The sequence below is a fragment of the Onychomys torridus genome, chromosome 5, assembly GCF_903995425.1.
Source record: "Onychomys torridus chromosome 5, mOncTor1.1, whole genome shotgun sequence".
In the NCBI taxonomy this organism is placed as follows: Eukaryota; Metazoa; Chordata; class Mammalia; order Rodentia; family Cricetidae; genus Onychomys; species Onychomys torridus.
The window spans coordinates 64,668,150-64,683,011 of NC_050447.1; the positions used below are offsets into that span (position 1 = coordinate 64,668,150).

Genomic DNA, 14,862 nt, shown 5'->3' on the forward strand with positions numbered 1-14,862 from the left:
CTCTGACCTGGAACTCAACAAGTGGCTAGGCTGGCTGGCCATCAAGCTCTGTTGCCCACCTGCCTCTGCCCACAAAGCACTAGAGTTACAAGTGTGCACCACCATGCTTTACTTTTTTTTTAAAACGTGGTTCCTAGGATATCAAACTTTTGTCTCATCCTTGCACCAGCATTGTGTCAACTGAGTCACCTTCCCTGTCCTCATCTACATCTTTTAAAGTCTTCCAGAAAAGAAAGAAATCCTATCATCTGCAAGAATGCTGGAGAAAGTTATGCTAAATGGCAACACCAGGCACAGACAAGTGACTCTATGCTTCTCCTTTGTGATTGGAATCTGAAGCCCCCAGACTCATGCAAACAGAGTGAGGAATGGAGGTGGCAGAGGACAGCTGTCCTTGCACAGTGTTGAAGAAATCCCAATTCAGAGGAATATCTAGACAGTAAGATCGTTTCTGATGGATGAAAGTCATGAGAAGGTACTGGGAACTTTAAAACCACACACAAATCCTTCCCAGCCTCAAAGTAGCCTTTATTTCTCAACCAGCAGGCATGAAATCATTCACCACTAGGCAAAATTAAGATACTAGGGGAAAAAACGCATAGTATGTAGACCACGGCTGGGACTACGTTAGCTAAGACATTTCAGCACATGGCTAAATTTATCTTAAGTTCTTGCAAGTGTCTTGAAGTTTGGAGTCTGAAAAATGACACAAAATTGCTTTGTACCCTGAGTGCATTACTGACAATTCATTACTTAAATAACCTCCTCCATTTCACAGATTACACTCCATCTAAGTCCTCCATTCTGTATAACAACCTGTCTTGTCCTGCTTTTATCTCATTGAAGTGTCAGCATCAGGGCTCACAGAAACTGGGCTAAGGACAGAATGGAAAAAGATACTCAAATCAGGAGTTGAAGGCGTGCTGGCTACAAATGTTCAGATTAGTCATTGCAACAGAAATGCCTGTCTTCCTAATGTGACCAATGGGGGCTTTTTCATTTGTGTTACCTGTGTGAATCTCTGAGGACCTGTGGAGAATGAGGACGTTTATTTACATGGTGCCTTTTACTGTCATAAACAGCAGGGCATTAAATGGTGTATATGTCTCCTTAAGCACAGGGTAACAATCATCCAATATGCATAGGTATTAGCACTGAGAACTGGTCCAGTGGGCAATGCATTCATGAATGGTTTAAATGGATATGAGCTAAAATAATGGAATACAGGTTTGGTCTGAATCAAAACTTAAACACAAATTTAACTTGGTATCCCTCACTGGGTCCAGCGATATGTGTGTCCCACCTTGAGAACTAATAGCTTTGCCCAGAGGAAAGCTATTTCCCCAGACATCTAAATAATCAAATGAATGGACTGATAACTCTGTTCATCCATCTGTGGGAAAAAAAAAACAAAACCCTTCCCTAGAGATGTGTGTAACTTGGTATGGGAGCCACACAAGTAAACCAATGGTGAAAATAAACTGGGAAGATTGTATTTGGTCTGGAGAGATGGCTCAGTGATTAAGAGTACCTGTTATTCTTTCAACTTATAATTGCCTGTGACTCCAGCTCCAGGGAACCCAACACCCTCTCTAACTCCCACAGATACAGACATATAAGTGGTATACATTCACACACACATACACACACACACACACACACACACACACACACACAAACACACACAAAATAAAAATGAAACTTCAAGAAAAAGATTATACTGACATCAATTCCCTTGTTTTAATATTGTTTCATATTAATATATGTTAACTCTATGAGAAAATTGGATGAAACATTCATAGAACCATCCTATAAATTCTTTTTTGAAATTTCCTGTGAGTCTCTGATTATTTCAAAATCAAATACTTCTTTTCTCTTTTTGCATATATAGAAGTGTTATTTAAGTAAGACTTATTGCACAGTGAGTCGATTAGCATATACATGTGAAGTTGTTTCCATAATAGTCAATTAACATATTCTTAAATTTACCTATGTTTGTATATGCAACTATGTGTATATTAAATAATGCATTCTATATTATAGAACATACTCCCAAATAGGCATTTTAAAGGACAAAATTTGCATCAAAGATTACAATAAAAATGAACTCAGCAGGTTGCATATATACATTTATATGTATGTAACAAAAAGAATCAAAGAAAAAGAGGCTATCAACTTGAGGGAGGCATAGGAAAAGTTTGAGAGAGGATAGCTGGGAGGAGCAGGGGCAGGGTAAGGAGAAGAAGAGGGGGATTGATGTAATTCTATTTCAAATAAAACCAGCGAAACAAATTGACTTACTAAGTTCTTCCTACAACCTGATATGTAACTTATGAATGCCTTCAGATATCATGGTAAATCTGAAGAGCATTAATTTACCTAACTAAAAAAGACACGGTCTTTGGACACATTGATAAAGCCATGTCTGGCCTTGTGGGGTACCCTAAGGTCTTTGCAGGCACACCCCTAAAGGGAAATGTGGAACTCCACCCTTCCTTTTTCTTCTGCTCCAATGTTCCCAGAGATCCAAAGCAACAGCACCACTTACTCACAACCTAGAACTATGAGCCAAAGTAAACATTTTCTGTTCATTAGTTAATTCTCTCTGGTATTTTGATATAGAGATGGAAAGCTAACAGGATTCTCCTTAAATTTAATGAAAGCATAAAGTCAATAGCTATACCCACTTGCATTTTATGAAGTATGACTCTTAGTCATAAAAGGTAATATAAGGCAAGAACAGCCACACAGAATGAAACAAAAAGGAGCTTTAGAGCACATGTTCTGCTCTTGAAGGGAAAGTAGCATTGTCATCAATAAGGGCAAGGATAATATTTACATAACACAGTGCTTGGCTTCATACCTTTTTGTCTATAAAATGCATTTATCTGCAAAAATTCATTTAAAAAATGAAAAACTAATTCAGAGGTCAGACAACCACCATAGTTCTGGCATCTAGAAAGTAGTTTGTTTGCTTTTCTTATTTCAAAACAAACAAACAGACAAACAAACAACAAAATACAAACCAAAGAGACAGACAGACAAAAGCCTCGTAAAGAAGGAGGCTTTATTTTGACTCACGGTCCCAGGGTGCTGAGGAAGTCATGATGAGAAGCATGAGGTAGGTAGTTATAGTGCATCCACAGGCAGGAATCAGAGAGTAATGGATATTGGTGGTCAACTTGCTTTCTTATTTTTATTCAAACCCAAGTTCCAGCACATGGAATGGTGTCACTCAATCTTAGGATGAGTCTTTCAACCTTAATTAACTCAACCTAGATAAATCCCTCACAGTCAAACCCAGAAACTTGTCTACAAGTCGATTCTAGATCCTGTCAAGTTGAAAATCAATACTGACTATCAATGTCCTTTCCTTACCTGGGTGGCTTTTGCCTTGATTCTATTCACTGGGTGAAAAATCCATCCACCCATCCATAGGGCCACACATTGTTATAAATGCATGTAACATTTCAACAGAATTTGTTTGGAAAACTGATTATTAACAAGCAATTTGATGAGTCTTTTTGCTGCAGGACTTATAAGTGACTTGGGATGGCTATGATGTTCAGAAATTAAGATTACTGTGATTCTTTTCTCAAAGTGATCAGATAGTAGAAACCCTCAGAACCTAGATTTGGGGATGCTGGAATATCCCATGATATGAGAAACTTACTCTGAGAGTGATCTTCAGTCCTAGGGATGAGAGAACACAAGGACTTAGTGACAAAGAGGCTATGGAGTTTGGATCTGGAATGACCCCAAAGACCCATATGCTAAAGGCTTGGTACCAAGTGGTGCTTACTGGAAGCTGGTAGTTCTTTTAGGAAGTAGAGTTTCTGGAGAGGCCTCTGATGATTGGGAATGTGTTCCCAAAGGCTACTGTGGATCCCCGATCTCTTACTCTCTAGCCTACTTCCCCTCCACAAGTTAAGGATATTCTCCTGCCACTGGTTCCCCATTACATCATAATCTCCCCACACAGACCTAAGAATGGCAGAGCAAACTGATTATAGACTGAGAACTCTAAAGCTAGGAAATAGCCCTTTTCTCTGCTTAAGTTCATTATTTTGTTTCATTTCATTCATTCATTTCATTGTCCATTTGGGTGTTTTATTATAGCAACAGAAAGCTCACTAACATAGAGCAAATCCAAAGACAGAGACACTCAAGCAAGGCTGGGATCATGAAGAATCATTTCCTAATTTAGTGCCAGGAAATTTTCCTAATCTTTAGTTAGCATGTATAAACTGACAGGATCTTTCAGGAAACTAACCCTTGAATCCTGAAAGAATCTTATGTCCAGCAAATTTTGTTTCTGCAGTGCCCAAGACTAGCATGCACAAGACAAGTCAACCAAGATCCCTGCTTGGGGAGGGGAGGAGCTCATGAAGCCCCACCCCTAACTGAGGAGTTCTTGACAACTGATGGCTGCTAGGGGAGAAAGGGTCACTTTTATCCAGAGATACTGGTTCAGAAAGGCTACTCATGCTCCAGTAGATGGTACCATACCATATGCATATAGACAGCACTAAATGGACATGTTTGTTATTTTTAAAAAAGGGACAGAGCACATGAAGTTGGGTGGGGGAGTGGTGGTTGATAGTGGAGGAATTGAAAGGATAGAGGGGCTATTTGATCAAAACATATTATATGCATATATGAATACTAAACAAAATATTTTTTAAAATTTATTATTATAATCCACCTTAGGAACTAGGGTTTGAAGTGTCATATCCTGTGTTAAATATTCTTTAACTCTGACCAACTTCCCCCCACCATTTCAAACTCAAAAGACACCTGCACACGCACATATAAAGAGAACTCGTTATTTCAAAACCTTCACTGTAGTCATTTCAAGAGACCCATTTCCTCTGTGCAACTTCAATTTCCTCAACATGCCATTTGAGATGAGTTATCCCCTCTTTCACTCCATCTGCCCCATTTCTCACTGAAGCCCTTGAGTCTCCCGGTCCAGAAGGCTCCATCTCTTGTCTCCGTGGGCACGCTATCCTTCTCATTTTCCTCTTTGCTTTATAATATTTTCTTCTCCATGTGACTAAGGAGACAAAACTGTCCGTGATCTGGGGATGAACCATTCATTCTCTTTGTGTCCTTCCTCCCAAAAGCCACACCCCAGAGTACAAATCCAGGTAATGTATTCCTTCTCACAGCCCATGGGACCATGCTCATTTTAAAGAGACTCCTCCTGTTCTGAAGTTCGAGGAGAAAGCTGTTAAAAATATTTCTGTGTTTCAAGGCAGCACAGAGGGAACCAAGGAGGGCTTGAACATATGCTACTTTTTTCTTTGTTGTCATATCTGACAAGAGCGATTGAATGGACAAAGAGGTCCCTTTTGGCTGATGGCCTGTGATGGCGGAAAAGGAGTGGCGGCAGGCAGCTGGTCTCCTTTTATCCACACACATAAAGCGTGGAGCAATCAAGAAATAGGTTCAGGCTATTAAACATCAAGACTGCCCCCAGTGACACACTTCCTCCAGTGAAGTCCTAGCTTCTAAAGTTTCCACAACTTGCCAACACAGGACCACCAGGTGAGGGCCAAAGGTTCAAACACATGAGCCTGTGGGAGAGATTTCAGACCTAAGTTGCGATACGCCATCTTTATTATGTCCCTCACATTTGGATGCTAACAGTTAATTATTCATTCATAACGCACAGGTTCTTCCCAGCCTGCTTTGGTTACTCCTTTGACACATCTTCCCTGTAGAAATACGGAGCTCTTCACACCCTCTACTTCACTAGGAATCCTTCACATAATGTATGTGTTGATGTACATAAAAGATAAGTAATGTTCATATGTCATAAGAAGCATTAAGAAACGTATTCCCTCTGCTGTCTTCCCGGGTGAATTCTTGCAAACCTAGTCCTTCTCTTCTGTCAGTCTGGTGCTTCCTCTCTTGTTTTCCAATTTGCCTTCCCTTAGCCCTTCCTCATCCTATGTCTCTTTGGTCTTTCCCGAGTCTAAACTCCATTGCACCACAATAATTCAAACAACCCCTCCATCTACAAATCTACAGAGGGATGCTGAACTCTAAGCACACTAGCCTCTCTCATCAATTGCTGCAGTAGGTGGCTCAGGCCAGCTGAAACAGTAGAAATGTCTTCTCTCACTGTTCTAGAAGCAGAAAGACTAGGGGCAAGGTCTCAGCCTACGGCCTCCTTCTGGCTGCAAGGGAGACCTTGACAGGCCTCACTCCTCCTTTCAGGTGGCTGCTCACAATCCTTGGCCTTTGTCAACTCTATAGTGGCATTGTTCCAGCAGGTTTCCCTTCATAAGACAGTCTCCCATGTGTCTCTTCTCTTTGTGTAATCAGGACACCATTCACTAGACTGAGGTCTGCACTACTTCAATCTCTTCTTAAGTCATGAGAACTGCAAAGGCCCTGCTCTCAATAAGATCACACTCTGAGTTTCCAGATGGGACACTGCTCAAGTCAGCGCAGTAACAAAAGAGTAAGTCCGTTTAGCTGCGGGGACCAGAAATCATGAATGTGGAAAGAAGTGACATAGTCCAGAGCTTTAAGAAACTGATTCACAGCCCCCTGCCTGTCCCCAGCTCCCTGCCTGTCCCCAGCTGCCTGCCTGGCTCATCTCTGCCTTTTGTCCTCTATTCTAAATATGCATTTAGAAATATACATAGGGATGGTGATATATCCCTGCTGTTTCTTTATAGTCCCAAAGGAAGCCTGAATCCAGGTATACTCTATAAGCACAGACAGAAGACTTGGAGTAAACTGCACAGAAGAGTGACAGCTGACCCCTATGGAGCAGAGGTCTATGGTAAAGAAGGGCTTTTTAAACCTTCTAGATAGCTATCTCTCTCTGTTTCACACACAGGTTTGTATACCTTATACCTATAAACTCAAAGTATCACTGGATCCTAGACATCAGATTCTTCCCAAGGGAATCTGTTTCCAGGCAAATATTAACGTGCAGCCTAAAGAAACTGGAGGAGTTTGTGTGGTCTAGTCTTTGTGGTCTTCTCTGTAAATGTTGGCCACCATTCACAGGAGCTGCTAGAGACAGATCTAAGCCACCAGAGAACTGAAGTGTTACCTGGGACCAGAAGAAGCTAGTGGGGTTGAAGCAGCTGAGCAAAGAACAGAAGAGGGCAGCTCAAAGCCACTCCGGAAAGACAAAGGCCTTGGAATGTCAGCCCTGCTGCTTTAGGGGCCACTGGGCAGGAGCCAAGGTTGGTACCAATCTAGACCTGGTGTTTTTTACCTCCAACAATGGCATGTTGACATATCACCAAATGGTGGCATTTTCTGCCTTTAAGATTGGATGTGAACATGTGTACGCATGGATGTATAGTAATTATGAGTATTGCATGTGTTTGTGTATATGCATTAGTGAGTGTGCATGTGTCACATGCCCTAGGAACATTTCTCTCTTTTGTGTCATAGCCACAATTCTCAAGCAATGATGACACTGCTCATTTGGAAGAGTCCCAGCTGGTTCCTGACAGCTGCCATCCTAACAAGATTGTTATCTGAGCAGCCTTGGCCCATGTGAGCTCAGAGGTTAAGGAGCAATCCTGCTCAGAACTTTTCCCAGAGAATGGGATATTTAAAACAGCTTAAAAATTTAAACACAGCACACTGGTAAGTACATAGATTTATAATCTGTCATATCTGAGTTTGGAAGGCATTTCCACCATTCATTAGCAGCAGGAACTTAGGCCATTCAGCTAACCTTTCACCTACCCAGTTTCTCTATCCATAAAAATGGCAATAACGATACTTATCTAATAGAGTTATTGTGGAAATGAACAGAGGTTAGATCAAATAGCCAAACTAGGTAATAGTCACGTAGGTATCTTGATAAACAGTAGAATCAGTATTCTAAGAGTTTCTGCTTTAACATGTCACCTGTGCTTTGACAGAACCTCCTCATAATGAAATCAGCAGTCTATGTACCCTGTTACGTGCCTCGGAGAGTAACAAGGCTTTTTCCAGGCTCTGAGGTCACCTCACCTCCCTTGTGTCATTTCTATCAGTGTTTCCAGTGCCACAGAACAGAGTCTCCAGGAAGACTCACACTCTGAGGGTTTTAATATCTTTCCAGAGGCAAAAAGATGGGGTGAATCATTTCCCTTTATTATGTGTTGATGGAATTGTATCCCTTATACTCAGGTGTGAACTCCTTCCAGACATCTTCACCAGAGCTTGTGACTCTGAGGAGAGCAGGAGGTTGTCTTTCATCCCTTATATGCCTCAGGGTTTAGCAGGGCAAGCAGTACAGAACAGAGCCAGGATCCGAAGGATGGTTATTAACAGCAAGGAGAATGACCCTGATGGTGGTGACACTGTGCTCTCTGTAATATGCCAAGCCCTGTCCTTAACCCTCTCATTAATGGTCATCTTTGGTACTTGCAGGAGTCCCTTGTGGAAACTCATACTGTACTGACCTATCCTCAGATGCAGCATTTTCTATTTGCAAAATTGTGTGTGACTGCACATGTGCATGGATACATAGAAGAAGACTATGCTGTGTGCTTGTGTGTAAGTGTGAGCATGCACACTCCAGGGCTTTTCTTTCTTTTATATCACAGCAAAAACCTTGGAGGCATGGAAGTCCAAAGTCAAGGGGTCAGTGTATTGGCTCTCTGACTGCAAGGGAAACCTGCTCATGCCTTTTTCTGACCGATCAGGTGGCTGTCACCAATCCTGGGCCTTTGTGGGTTTGTAGTTACATCAATCTGTCCCTCTTTGGCTGACTGTTGCCTCTGTGTCTCTTCTCTTAATATAAGGACACCACTTACTGGATGAAGGGCCACACTGCTTCAACATGACTTCCTCTTGAAGGACAGCTGAAAAGACCCCATTTCCAAATAAGATCCAGATGGGACAGTACTCAATGCAATACACTTGACAAATGGCAAGTTCTTTTTAGCTGTGTGAACCAGAAAAGCACGGATATGCCAAGAAGTAATATAGCCAGGAGCATTAAAATCTGCTTCAGAGGCCTTAAGCTAAGTGTTGCTTACCTGTTCATCCCTGCTCCTTGCTCTTTATTCTAAACACACATTTAAGAACATAGAGGAAGAATGATATACTCTGTTGTCTTCTTCCTTGTAATCCTGGGCATCATTTGCTTTTTAGACTAGGACATTAAAACCTAAGACGCTTAAGAAACTTGGTTTCCTCATATTTCCTTTCTTCCTATTGGATTCTCTGCTATTGGTGTTACTTCTAAGGCTTAGGGCTGGAGGGAAGAGCAAGGCATGCTTACTGCTTTATTTCCTGGATTTGAGAGAAAGAGAGAGCCTATGAAGAAGAGGAAAGGGGGAGGGGGTGAGAAAGGGAACAAATGTTTTTGCAACATCACTGAAAGGGTTTCTTGGACATCTGTATTACTTATCTTTAATTCATTGACATTTTATTATTTTATTTTCTCATGGCTAGGACCAAATACTTCACAAGAAGCAACTTAAGGAGGAGGGAAAAAGGGAAAGGGGGTTTTGTCTCATGGTTTAAGTCCCTTGTGGTGGGAAAGGCATGGCCATAGGAGCGAGACAGCTGGTGGCTCTGTACCCAGTGATGAAGTAAAGAGTGGATAGGAAATGGGGCTAGGCTAAGAATCCTCCAGGCTCTCACCACTAACATTCTTCCTTCTAGCTTCTAGTCTTAAGACCTGCTTCCAGCTAGTGACCAAGTATCCAACTGTAGGAGCCCATGGGGGACATTTCACATCCAAATGGAAACAATCTTCACCGGCAGCCACTGAATCAAATGTGACTAGTGGTGTCCCCTTCGATCAGGTGCTCCTGAGAATCTGCCTGGTGACTACGCATTTGTGGCCTAGTGGCACAAACTAGGAAATGTTGATTGCTGGTAGTGGAGGGGTTGATGTTAGCCTCTGCTAAAATTAGAATGGTCCTGTTTGAATCATCTGGCTGGGGGGATGCAGCCACACCAAGCAGTTCAGCTCAGTGGCCTCCTCTGTCGTCCATGAACAATGCTGCCAAGTCATGGTCACCAGAGAGACTAGGGATTGTGCTCCTTACTGCTTCCATAGGAATTAGGGGATTTAAAGTCTTTCTCTGGTTACTTGAGTCATTAGGTCTAAAACCTATATAAACAAAGCCATGTTAGAGCTCAGAAGAAACTCAGGGCTACAAATGAGAAAACAGAAAAGAAGGAGAAACAAAATCAGAAAAACAGAGCTACTGTCTCCAATACTCTTGGCCACAAAATGATCTTATATAGCAACCCTAAGTATCAGTTGAAAGAGTGAGGTGACAAAGTTATTTTTCTTATCATTTGAACTCCAAATCTCGTTGGGTATGTATGTGTGTGTGTGTGTGTGTGTGTGTGTGTGTGTGTGTGTGTGTGTGTGTGTGTGTTGTGTTGTGTTTTGAGGGGTTTTTATTTGTTTGTTTCTTGGTTTTTGATGTACTGTTTCAAAGGTATTTTCTTCAAACTTAGATGCCAAAATCAAATCCTTGAATAGTTCTAGGAGCTAAATTGTGGTATAGAGCCTGGCTGTTTTAGGCTTGGTCTTAGAGATGAAAACTCACAGTTCTTTAAGGTCTTTTGGAGTTGTTGGGCAAACTTTAAGAAACCATTTGTTCATCTGTCCTTCCTCAGTCTCTCCCTCTGAGTCCCCCGGAACACTGGTTTAAATGAAGTGTTTCTTACTATGCACTGTCTCACATAAGATGGAAAGAGGGCGAGCGAACCATGCTGTGCTAGGACTGTGTATTGCAGTGGTTCTCAACCTCCCTAATGCTGCGACCCTTTAGTACAGTTCCTCAGGTTGTGGGGACACTCAACCATGAAACTATTTTTGCTGCTACTTCATAACTGTAATTTTGCTACTGTTATGAATTGTAATACAAATATCTGTGTTTTCCAGAGGTTTTAGGTGACCCTGGTAACCTAAGGGGTCTATTTCAGAATTTCCAAGTCAGAAATCCCATCTGGCAATGGACGTGCCACATAATAGGTCTTATCTTACCCCTTCCTGATAATGAAGAAGGCAAAGTTAACATCAGTCTTAAATCCCACTCTCTTCTGGGAAGAAATTCAGAGACTTTCAAGATCCAGGCTATTAGGACCACAGTACCTCACAGCCTCTGGATGGCACTTCCCAGGAGGATGAAGGCAGAAGAAACTTCAAGAAGGGGATGATACTCAGTGTGCCATTTCCACCTGAAGTAATCCTTGGTGGAAAAAGTATAAAAGGTTTTATTTTCAGTGGCCGTGGTGTTTTATTTTTGATTCCCAAGGATTGGGTTTTATGACAATGAGACTAACAGGAAATATTGAAGTCATTGAGATATAAATGTAAGAGGAACACAAATGGGAAGTTATCTTCCAAACCTAAAGAAAATAGAGATAGTCTGGTATTCAGAGCAGATTGCTTGAAACATGAAAATAAAGATTCATCTGTGTTTCTCAGGTGGTACGAAGCCCAATAGCAAGGTTTTTAATCAGCTGCTATATAAAGTTTCTGTGATGGAATCCAAATGGCTTCTTCAGATTCATCCCCGTTCCCTTGCACAGGCATGCTTTCTTTATCAGCATTCCTTACAATATCAGCTATCGTAATTTCCCCAAGCCCCATGATCTATTTGTAGGGAGATATTCCCCAGATAGCAGGACACAGTCAGATGAGCATGTAATCCAAAAGCAAATCAGTATTTTGATTAAGGACTAACCCAACCACTGAACTTTAGTTTCTGTATTCTAAACCAGCCACAGCACGTGGACTTTCCTTTCTTTGATCTAAATTGGATAAAGATGGGGATAAAGAAATCATGGCTCAAAAGTGGAGAGCAATGACTGTTCTTGAAGACCAGAGTTCAGTTCCTAGCACCAAGTCCCAGCAGCTCATAACTGCCTGTAACTTCAGTTTCATGGGATCAAATATCTTGTTTTGGCATCTGTAGGCACCTATACACACACGCGCATTTCCCATGCATTGAAACACACACACACACACACACACACACACACACACACACACACACGCGCACACACACACACACACACACACACGCGCACACACACACACACACACACACACACACACACACACACACACTTGTAAAAATGAAATAAACCTTAAATAAGTTAGGTCAAGTTCAGCCATTTTGAAGTTCAAATGAAAACTTCCATTTGAGAACTCTTCAAAATGAGAACTTCCATACAACACTGAATGAAATAAGTTCAGTTCTCTCTGTGCTTACCTTTTACTTAAACACTGTCAAATCAAAATTAAACCTACTTTACTAAGGATATAAAAATCCAGGTATTCTCTAGGTAATAATAACTTCTGGTAATATTGATAGGTGTCTAAATAATGAGATTAGTCATAAATTTGATATGTGGAAAGACATTTTGCCATTGAGCATGTTTTGTTAATTTTTAATGCCTTGAGGGCTTTTTTTTCTTGATATGTTCAACATTTTGCTTTTGTTTTTTACATGCTCAGGACAGAGAAAGTTGTTACTCCAAAATATGTCCCTTCTGGTTTGTAAGTACCACAATGGTATTAACAACTTGTCAAGAAGATATTAATGAAAATTTGATCATTATTTCAATAATGAACTTGAGTTTGATAACTCCTTTATAGTGCAACTGAATATGAAAAAATGAACTCTTCTCCAGCCATTATTTTTATTTGTCTCCATTCATAATTTTGGGGTGTTATAATTGGCTTGGGATTTATTATCCATGCTCTACACAGGTAGAGAGATGAATGAAGGAGTTGAAAGGTGACTCACTTTATGGAAGTCTAGAATTTTGGAAGCACTAGCTAGTCATTGTAAACTCTCAGTACACACATATAGGAAAAAGTCTTGAGTCTTCAAACTCAACTGAGCCATACCCTACACCCCAAATCATATAACTCGGTGATTGTCAACTCTTGAGTTAAACTAAAATCATTGGGAGAGCTTTGAAAATGCTGATATTTAGGTTTTACTCTGAACTATGAAATCTTAGCTTTCCTTTGGTGAAACAGACCAGCATGGTCATCTGAAGCAAGCATAGGGTCAGTGTGCACCATCTTTATTGACATTCATAACTTCCCATATTAAGCAATAGTAAGCAGCTCCCCTCCCCACACTCACACATACACAGAACCTTAGACTGTGACCTTACTTGAAAATATGATCTTTGCAGAAGATGCAAGTGAGCTCATATTGCCTCAGAGTGGCCCTGAAGTCCAAAACCCAGTGTCCTTAAAAGAGAAGGGGAGGACACAGGAAAAACAGGCATGTAAAGAAAAAAGACATGAGATAGAGATCAGAGCCATACTGTTACAGGCCAAGGAATTGCTTTGGCTACCAGAAGCTGGAAAAAGATGAGGGGACTTTCTCCACAGAGTCTACAGAGAGAGCATCATTCTACGGATAGTTTTGGATTCTGAGTTCTAGACTCTATAATTGTGAATAATTAAATATACACAATGGTAAGACACTTAGGTCTTAGTAATTCATCATGGTGGACTGATGATTTTCTGTCAGCTTAGCAGCTGCACATGAATCTATTGGTATTTATTATCATCTGCGGCCCCACAGCCCCTCAGTCAGTGGCTTGGTGGGGCTTCCAGTCCATCAGCTATGCTATACCATGGCAGAGATATGTAGTTTTAAATTAAGTCTCTATTGTTCTATTTATCAATAAGACTATAGTCAAAGGCTGGAGTAAAAACCTGCTAGCTCAGAGAGGCTGAGTAGCAACTAGCTGACCTTGCTTTTTGGTTGAAGACACCACCACAAGAGCCATGTCTCTTCCCTGGTCTCAGAACCAACATAGCTCAAACTCTAGACTCTGTCCTTTCCTTCTTGTGTGTCTTCTCTAGAAATTGCTGGCTTCTCTATAGCCAATTCCAGTCAGCAAGTCACTGGCTCCACCCCTTGATTAAAGGTATTATTATTATCAAGGTATTATTTGGCAATGTCAGAGTGCAATCAAAATATCCCCCAACAGTGGATTTAGCAAACTATTACAACAGCTCTTCCAATTTTGGATTACAGTAAAATCCTGTAAGACAATTGTTTTAATTCATTGGCATTTATATCTCATTGTGAATATGAACTGCATTCTTTCTTGGCATAAAAATATTCTAAGATGTCATAACTTGCAGGAGAATCTAAAAGTAGGGTGAACATTGAATCCATTCCCAAATACATCATTTCCCATATCATCTTTAGTACAAACTTAGTGATGGTTAATCTTAACTGTCAACTGGACTGGCTTGAGAATCACTCAAGAGACCCACTTCTTACTGTACTTGTGAGGGTGTTCCCAGAGGTGTAAGTGAGGAGGAAAGGTCTACCCTGAGTGTGGGCAGCACTATCTGGTAGGCTGGGTTTCCAGATTGAGTAGAAAGGGAAAAGGGGAAAGCAAGTATCTTGCTCAGCTTCCTGACTATGGATGCAATGTGACCAGCTTCCTCATGTTCCTGCTTCCTCTCTGTTATGGACCATACTCTCACATTGTGAGCCAAAAGAGCCCCTCCCTTACATTGTATCTTGCCAGGTATTTGGTGACAGCAATATGAAAAGTAATGGATGTTACCCTGGAAAACCAAATTCCAGTGGTTATACTCCAAGCTTCTCCTAACACTTATATACTTTACATTCAGGTGACTGAAAAGGAAGAGGAGATAGGTGTGGTGGCATATGTAATCCTAGCACTTGAAGGTAAAGGTAGGAAGATTAGGAGTTCAAGGCTATCCTCTATTACACAGCAAGTTTAGGTCCAATTAGGCTATATAAAACTGTCTCTAAAAACAGGAAAGAGAAACTGAAGAATACAGCTTGTACATTGATCTTATGAATGTTGTCATCATGCTTATGTGAGTCATGTTTTTTAAACCATGGTTTC

The 14,862-nt window shown here is 41.0% G+C and overlaps 1 pseudogene; it reads left to right on the forward strand.

The window, feature by feature from the left end:
* LOC118584592 overlaps nucleotides 1-14,862 on the forward strand; it is a 124,447-nt pseudogene that overhangs the window by 102,521 nt on the left and 7,064 nt on the right.